The sequence below is a fragment of the Bidens hawaiensis genome, unplaced genomic scaffold (assembly GCF_021521415.1).
Source record: "Bidens hawaiensis isolate Kalapana, Puna unplaced genomic scaffold, B.hawaiensis_p1.1 tig00018012_1, whole genome shotgun sequence".
NCBI lineage: Eukaryota > Viridiplantae > Streptophyta > Magnoliopsida > Asterales > Asteraceae > Bidens > Bidens hawaiensis.
The window spans coordinates 56,759-65,910 of NW_027492717.1; positions in this window are offsets into that span (position 1 = coordinate 56,759).

Genomic DNA, 9,152 nt, shown 5'->3' on the forward strand with positions numbered 1-9,152 from the left:
AAATGTTACTGTTCATGATTAAATTTGGAGATCCACACTGTTCATCTCTATAATTCTTTAATGTTTTTGAAAGTGATTGTGAGTGAATGAGAGAGAAAAGGTAATGATAAAAGTAAAAAAAAGTATTATTTAATTGAAATAAGAGAGAAAAGATGGTGTTTTTAGTGTAATTATAGAGATGGTGATGGAGAATTGATTGGGAATGCTCTTGCAATTCTAAAATATGTTAAAAATCAGATTTGGTCTCATGTTTTATTGTTCAATTACATTGTATGCTAACAACCCAACACTACCTGCTACATGATAGCATATCATGAACAGATTAATTCAAAACCCATGCCAGAATTGAACCACAGAGAAGCCAGCGTCGATCCCGTCCGCATCGAAGAGGCAGCCAATCGTGTGAAGAAAGAACAGGCGGCGTCAATTATCGATAGGTGTGAAGAAAGAAGCCGGCATCAATGGAGCAAAGAAGCAAGCATCTGAGTTTTAATTTTGACCTTTTCCAATCAATAGTTATGTGGGTATTGAAATTGAAGAAGGATAAGTGGGTAAATTAAAGCGGAATGGCGAAATATGTAATTTGATTTTTTGGTTGGGGAAATAAGTATTATTTAAATAATAATATTCAAATATAATCATTGTTTACGTCAAGTTAGTTAATTAACTGACAAATATTTTTATTAAATCTATAAAATAAAAGTGATAAAAAGAATAGCATAAAAAGAGAGAAAATAAAACAAAGACGCTTCAATTAAAAGCCTTATAGGCCAAAAACGCAAACAAAATCAAACATTAGAGACTAATTCGTCTTAAGTTTATATCCGAATGTGCTATTGAAGAAATAGCACAATGGCCAATATAAGAATTTACTTTAGAATTAATAATTATATATGTAATTTAAACAAGTGGGTGGCTAGCACTTCGTGACGAGTTAGTAAATGTTAATAACCGTCGCGACTTAAACACTGATTATATTTTGGCCATTTGGGTAGTATTACTTAAATAATTATTATTAATTTCATCATTAAACTCGTATTATTATATGTATTTAATATAGGGAACTAAATTTGCATTAATATATAACGTAGATTAATTATTAGTGTTTCTAAAAGATAGCTTACCCCTTAAAAAGTTTTAATTAAATGCTAATCAAATTAGCATTTAATTATAGAGACAATCAATTAATCATAATATATCAAGATATAATCATTTAATGTTATAACTCAATATCATCCTATAAAGCCACTGCTTTGTAACCAGAAGGTTCAATTCATTGTCGGCACTAAACTTGAACATTAAGAAACATAGTATACACGATGAAGCTTATTATTTGCATGCTTGCTACCCTTTTACTAGTTATTACGGCATCCGCAAGGACAGGTATGTCTTTAGCATAAACATTAAGTTCGTGTTATTATATGTTTTTGAGCATGTATATGAACTTTGGAATATTGTTATTGGTTGTGCTAGGTGTTGCAATTGATAACGAAGGTGGTGAGAGCAAGATGAGCATACAACGACCGACCAGAATGTGAGCAGCTTGAGATGGCGCCCGGAGGTAATTGTGATAGAGCAAAGTGTCACCAATTGTGTCACCAGAAGCATGGGAAAGACGCTTGGGGACTTTGTGACACTGCAACCGAATGTGAATGTCATTATTGGTGTTATTAAAAGACTTCATATTATTATCATGTTTAAGAACAAAAATGGTTCAATCGATTTTTCTTTAGTGGTGTCTCCAGTAGCATAGAAATAAATATATAAAAAATTGATTTTGTCTTTGGAGTTAATTACCTGTTTGTTTTAATTACTATATAATCGGGGAATGAAAGAAGATTAAGTTTAGAATAACGGATGGAGAGGATGCAACCCTAAAGATTTCAAACAACTCTTAAAGACTACCTCAGTTTTTTACTAAGCTACCATAAAATACCCTATGGGTTGACTCCACTCCTTTCAATTACCCTAGAGAATTTTATTTTTTTAATTAAAAGTTACTAATAACTTATAAGTTTAAAAACATAAAATAGAAAAAAATGCATAGATTTCAATTTTAAAATACATGCATAATTATACAATACTTTGTTCATTAAAAAATATACATAAAAATACTATTCATAGTTCCATCGGTCTTTAACTTTCGTTTTCACTTCAAACGTGTCGTTATCGTGAGCATTATATTTTATCATTCCAAACACTTGGTGCACGGTCAGATATCTTGATCCTCTCTCGATCTAACATAAAATAGTTCCATACTCATTGCTAAAACATGACGTTCGCTGATTCACAAGGTACAAGTCTTTGGAAACATGGACCCGAACATTTGCTAACGCTACTTCTTCTAGCCCCACGTTCGTGGCCCGCTCCTAATTCTCGGTTCAAGATTTGGTTGGTCTATAAAGTGGTGTTTAGGAGAAAAATGTAAAAATTTAAAATATAAGATGAACTAGGATCTAAAAAACGTTTTTTTCGTGTAATCAATCTCGTGCCCTAATAAATAAAAAATGATGGGAAAACTTATCATTTTAGGCCATCTAATTTTTTGTTTTCTTGCATATCTTTCATTTTAAATGATAATATTAAATAATAATGATATAAAACGATATATGATTGTAGATATTTAATAGTAATTTAATTATGGATAGTTATTATATTACTAGGGTCAAGTTATTTTACAAAAGAAGACAAAAATGAGAAGGATGAGAAGGATTTATAGTAAAAAAAAACCGTTCAAAAAAAATTAAATAAAAAATCATAACTCAAAATTTAATAAAAAAACACAAAAATGTTTCCACCGTATTAAAAAAAACACAATGTTGAGGGAAAAATATCATTGTGTCATTTTGTTTATAATTGTGTTTTGTATTTATTTTCGTCAATGATTGTGCATTTTTCCTTAACATTGTGTTTTTTTTTCTTTATATTGTGTTATATTACTTAACATTGTGTTTGTTCTGCATTGTGTTATATTTTATGATCTATTATGTCTTTTTTTAGTTATAATTGTGTCTTTTATTTATTTTCGTCATTGAGTATTTTGTCTCTGCATTGTGTCTTTTCGATGTTTTTTTTGGAACAAGAATGATGAGAGAAACATTTTGTTTTTTTTTACTTTTTCGTTTTTTATTTATATTTTAAGTTATGATTTTTTTATTGAATTTTTAGAATTTTTTTAGAGGTTTTTGTGTGGCCACAAATCTTTCTCACACTTTTCATTTTTACCTCCCTTTGTATTTTAACCTTTTCCTATATTACTGATAAAAAATTTAATATGAAGTTAGTTTTCTAAATAAACGTTTTTTTCTTACATAAAAACGTTCACTTAAATATTTAGATATCACTAAGTTCAAAACTATGTTCAATTAAAATATTTTTTATTAATAAGGAAGAATAATGATAATTGTTTTTCGTGAGTAATTTCTATATATTTTTAAATATTTAATGTGGTTGGATGGTTTGAATGGTGAAAATGCAACATGTCAAATAATAATAAAAATATTTGTGGTACTAAAAACAATCCAAGTTTAGTTCTTAATTTTTTATTGTATTTATATATTACTAACTTAATTTAACGAAAGGATACTAAAAAGACTAAATACAGTTCAAATTGAATTAACATTTATAATTACGCAAAAGAAAGTTAATCCACTTGAAAAATAATGTTTTAAATATTAACTTAACAGAATTTTTAACAGACACTTCAAAGTTATGTTTCAAAAACATATCTACTCATGTAATATACGGAATTACTTATGCAATACACATGTTTTTTTAAAGACATACCTTTTTTCACCAATAAGTATATAACATTGTATTTATAAAACCCGTATAACACATGTGATTCTAACATAGTTATATTAAATACAAAATTAAAGCTTGCTTCTCTCTCATCCCTAAACCCATGGTAACCATGCTTCTCTAAACCAATATTCAATTGAATAAATTTCAATTAACTGTTTGAAATAAATAGTGTTCAAATAATTAATTATAATAAGTAAATAATTATTTTAAGAAATAAAAAACATTTTAAAAACATTCATGATATTAGATGGGTGATCTCCAATAATATTAGATGGGTGGGGTAGAAAAAGAATAACAGAAATGGTTACCGGCAAAGGTGAATTGTTTTAGTTGGAGGCTATTGTTAGTTCGCATTCCTTAAAACACGACATGTTCTATACGAGGTTGTTGACAACAATAGGTGTGCAGTATGTGGCATTAAACCGCAAAGCTCTTTACACTTGATTTATTTAAAAATAATAATTCTCATGTATTGTAATTAGATTTTGATCCCTCTTCAAATTATTCAGCCCAAGAAATTTTTTTATTCATAAACCATTGGATAAAATTTAGGTCATTAGTTAATATATTTCGTTACTCGCAAAAGCCTATGGCCTTTTTTTCTTTCGGCTCGACGGATGTATATAAATTGTCGGAGACGGCAGCTGGTTAATTCAAGTTTTGCTGCTTACGTGGCAGTGACGTGACAAGTTAACATACTCGATATGTTGAAATCACAGCACATAGCCTAAGCGGATTAGAATGAACTAGTTTCACCCGGCGCGTTGCGCCAAGGCAATTGGTAAAACCTCAACGTTGAAACCTAGGTGTTAATAAAACTCGAACATTGGTAAAGCCCAAGCGTTACTTCGGTGAATTGGTGCGAATGCAGTTAGTATCTTTTATGTTCTATACGGTATAAACACTTTTGGTAAAACATTAACGTCCAAAAAAATATATATTCGTCAATTAATATATATAAAAAATAATTATTTAAAACGACATTTGTTTGGTCGGTAAACTCGGAGGTGGTAAGACCCAAGTGTTGTCGGTCATTGACATTGAGGCGATAATTGGACACGAATTCGGTCGGTTTCGGCTACGTTTGTTACGGTACCGGAGCTAAAAAAAGGATATAAAAACTGAGTGGACCAATGAGATGGTGTTGGTCGGTAAACTCAAGCATCGGTAAAACCGAGTGTTGACAATCTCAGACGTTGAGATGTCGAGTCTATGCGAATTCGGTCGGTTTCTTTCACGTTCGTTATGATTTCGGAATTAAAACAAACAAAAGAAAAAACAAAATTGTTGTCCGGTCAGCTTCCGTTATTTCGTTAAAATGCTATGGACAAGTAAGATGCTGCCAAGTTGCCCAAGGGCGACTTAGCGGCAAGCGGTACCAAACTTATCATTTATATTATATTGCTCTAGTTAATCACAACACGTGCTCTAGTTCCACTCTTGTTATTGGAATATGTCAAATTTTTATATAAAGAAGTATAATTTTATTGAAGGAAAATATAAATTGGGCACCGTAGTTTGTGTACGGGATAATTATGAACGAGTTAGGTTCAAATAAGAAGTTCGGTTTTATAGGAAGAATGATATTTTTGTCCACTATAAAAACCCATTTAAAACCACATCCACCTTCTCAAAAACCCTATCTCTTAAAAACCTAACCTGACCATTCCACCATCGACGGCCACCGCCCACCTCCACGACCGACGAGAGCCCGTCACCTCCATTACCACCGTCACCCAGCTTCACCGTCATCAAGATCTGCTACGATCAGGAATGTTACAGATTCCGGCAACAACTATAACAAGCTCAGATCGATGTTGATATGAAGAATAATAAAAAGAAGGATCACAACATCACTGGTGGAGTCTCGTCATACAAAAACGAGTTGCAGTCTTCAAGCGAGTATAGATTGGTCTCTCTCCCTCTATCACCGTCGCTGAACCGCCAGAAAAAATGGAGTTCCTTTACTGGAAAAACGAGTTCCTTTTGTGACCTGTGGTTGACATCACATGATCGTAAATTTGTTAACCTCATACACAATTGTCTTGTAGCTTTTTAGGTGGGGTTTCACATGAACTCATTGGTTTTTTTGTTAAACACAACTGTGTGAGTTATAAATGAGTGTGTAAAAAATAAAAATTCATTTTATGCTAGTTATTCATTATTATGTTTTTGTTTACGCATCAAACAGTTTGTGTTTTTGGAAAAAAGTAGAATCTGGTACAAAGCCACGTACAATTGGGTTTTTAAAAGTTATAATCAATGAAATAACTCTTCTATGTGTTCTGTTGGTAAATAAAGTGGATACAAAACATAATTCGTATAACATAATTTGGTAAGACAAAATTTGTAAAATTTGAACATAATTTAGTGAAACACAATTTTATAAAACATAATAAAAAAAATACACACAATGACCATACCCTATAACACAATGAACAAAAAACATAATAGCCATACCCTATAACACAATGAAATAGCACACTTATAAAAAAACACAATGAACAAAAAAAATACTATGTTAAAACACAATTTGATATAACACAATTCGTAAAATACAATGAGCTAAGCATATAACACAATGTATAAAAAGCCCAATATTTTTTTATATAACAATATGGTACTCATATTAAAATTATAAAAACACTTGTTGTTATGAAGATTTTTTTTCAAAAAAAAATATCGTATTAAAAAGTTTTGAACGTTTTAAAATGATTGGGAAAATTGACATGTGCTTTGCATGAGAAGAGAGAAAGTCAACAAATATTTGTTATACCTTTTATACACCGGGTCAAGTTATTCTACAAAGGAAGAAAAAAATGAGAAGCATTTATAGCCACACAAAAAACCCTTCAAAAAATTAAAAAATAAATAAATAAAAAACCATAACTCAAAATTTAATAAAAACAAAAAAAGTAAAAACACAAAAATGTTTCAACCGTCTTCCTCGTTCTTAAAAGAAAAAAAACAATGTTGAAGGAAAAAGATTATTGTGCCTTTTTGTTTATCATTGTGTTTTGTGTTCATTTTCGTCATTGATTGTGACTTTTATCCTTGACATTGTGCCTTTTGTTCTTGATATTGTGTTACATTAGTCAACATTGTGTTATATTTTGTTCGGCATTGTGTTATATTCTGCGATTTATTGTGTCTTTTTTTGTATAATTGCGTCTTTTGTTCATTTTCGTCATTGTGTCTTTTGTTTCTCTGCATTGTGTCTTTTTGAGGTTTTTTTTTTTGGAACTAGAATGACAAGGGAAACATTTTTTGTTTTTTTAATTTTTTATTTATATTTTGAGTTATGATTTTTTTGGAATTTTTTTGATGAGTTTTTTGTGTGGGCGCAAATCATTCTCACCCTTCTCATTTTTGTCTTCCTTTATATTTTAACTTTTTTCTTTCTACAACTCCCTTTATTTCATACATGATTTTCTTTCAAACTAATCTTAACCATCCAAATTCAAAATCAATGAATTAAAATTCTTCTTATCCTTTCTGCAAAAACCTAACTCCTTATTTTAACTCAACCCCTAATTTTAATCCACTTTTGCATATAAAACTTGAACCATAAAGCATAAATAAAAATAATAATAATAAATAAATAAATAAATATTTAGTGATAGTTTATACAATATTTCAAAAATATTTAACTGGGGTCGATATATTGAGTTGTCTAGTTGACATCCTATCCTTGCATTATTTAGAGCACATGCTGGCTGGTAAGCTATGACCTGGATTTAACTGCTTATGTTCACTTGTGCTAGCTAGGCTGCTTATGTTCACTTGCGTTTTCGATTTCGTCACTTTCTTGCTTTGGTTTTGGATCACTTCTTTGATCTATGAGTTCGCGGCATATATATATTTCTGATTCTAATATTTTAAATAAATATTAGTCATGGGGATGCAGTTGTTTCGCCCTTGTGAAGGATGTGTTAAGGAGATTGACTTCTGAAGTTATCAAAGAGTTCTCACTACCTTGGGGACTTAGGGACGATATTTTAACTTGTAGGTCCCTATTCGGGTGGATCTAACAACGTTTTTGGATCAACCCAACTTAGTGCTAGCGGAAATCACACTAAGCAACCAAGAGGTCTCGGATCTTGAGTTTATTTTCGGTTAAGGAAAGGTTAATGAGAGAGAGATAGCCGAGAGAGATGAGAAGGGAAAGAATGATAGAGTTTTTGCCAAAAGGTTTTCTATTGAATGACCAACCACACACTTCTCATGGCATGCTTCCTATTTATAGGGAAGCATGCATGAGAAGTAAAACAAATTTAATGCCCAATAGGCTTCTTTACAATGGACCGTGGCCCAACTACATACAAAATGACCTATCGGCCCAAATACATAGCCGAATCAATACAAAAGACTAAATATATATAACGGGGCCTAACAATCTCCCTCTAGTCTTTAGTATTGAAACTCGTCGGTGTCGTATACCAAGCATTCGTCCTCGGTTAGTGGAAGTTCAACAAGTTTACGCACGAAAACTTGTTGAAGGCTTCCATTATCCGGTCGGTATTCTGACGTCCCAAATCCTCGACGGTTCCCAGTGGCTTGTTGTAGAGCTTCTTCACATCTTCAATGTGTAGTCCCATAAGCTCATGCTCGTCAAACACTCTGATCTCGTGCATATCTCGATAGTGAATGACGGCCTCGCCGGTTGTGTTATCTAACTCCCAATCGATGAAGTCTCGGAGAGTGTTGGGAAGATAAGGCTCGCCATGATAAATCTCGTGATATTCTTTCGGCGCTTTGTATCTCCACATAGTGCGAGGCTCTCCTGTAGCCGGGTCTATCTCTTTTGGGTTCTTGTACTTGCGACCCTTGTTTGGCTCGAAGTCCTTGTAGTTGACTCTCGATTGACGCTGTAGATAAGTCGGGACCCAACTTTCCAGTGTACTTCCACTAGCACCAGGACCTAGAGCGTTCTGTAGATAGTTCAGATCAAGCTCAGGTAGAGTCTTCAGCTCGTGATGACTGAGATAGATGAGGCCCCCGCTGTAACGTCTGATGGCCCAAACTTTATTCCACTGATCATACTTTGCATATACGATCAGCGAGTTGTCGTGATACGGATAGTTGAGCACGCGGGTAGACGCACAGCTTGAGACAATGTGCGTCTTTCGCTTCTTCTTTGGCGGTTGGTCAATGACAAGATCGGTTGCAGGTGCCTCTGAAGCTTGAGCGGGAGGAGTATCCGGATTTGGCGAGTAGTTAATGTCATCCTCTTGTTCATTTACTGCCTTCTCCGTTCCCGTTCCCTCGATGAATTCCTCAAAGCTCATACCTACATTGATAAAATCAACGATCACACCTGTATTGTCAGTCGGAGAGATGATATCTTT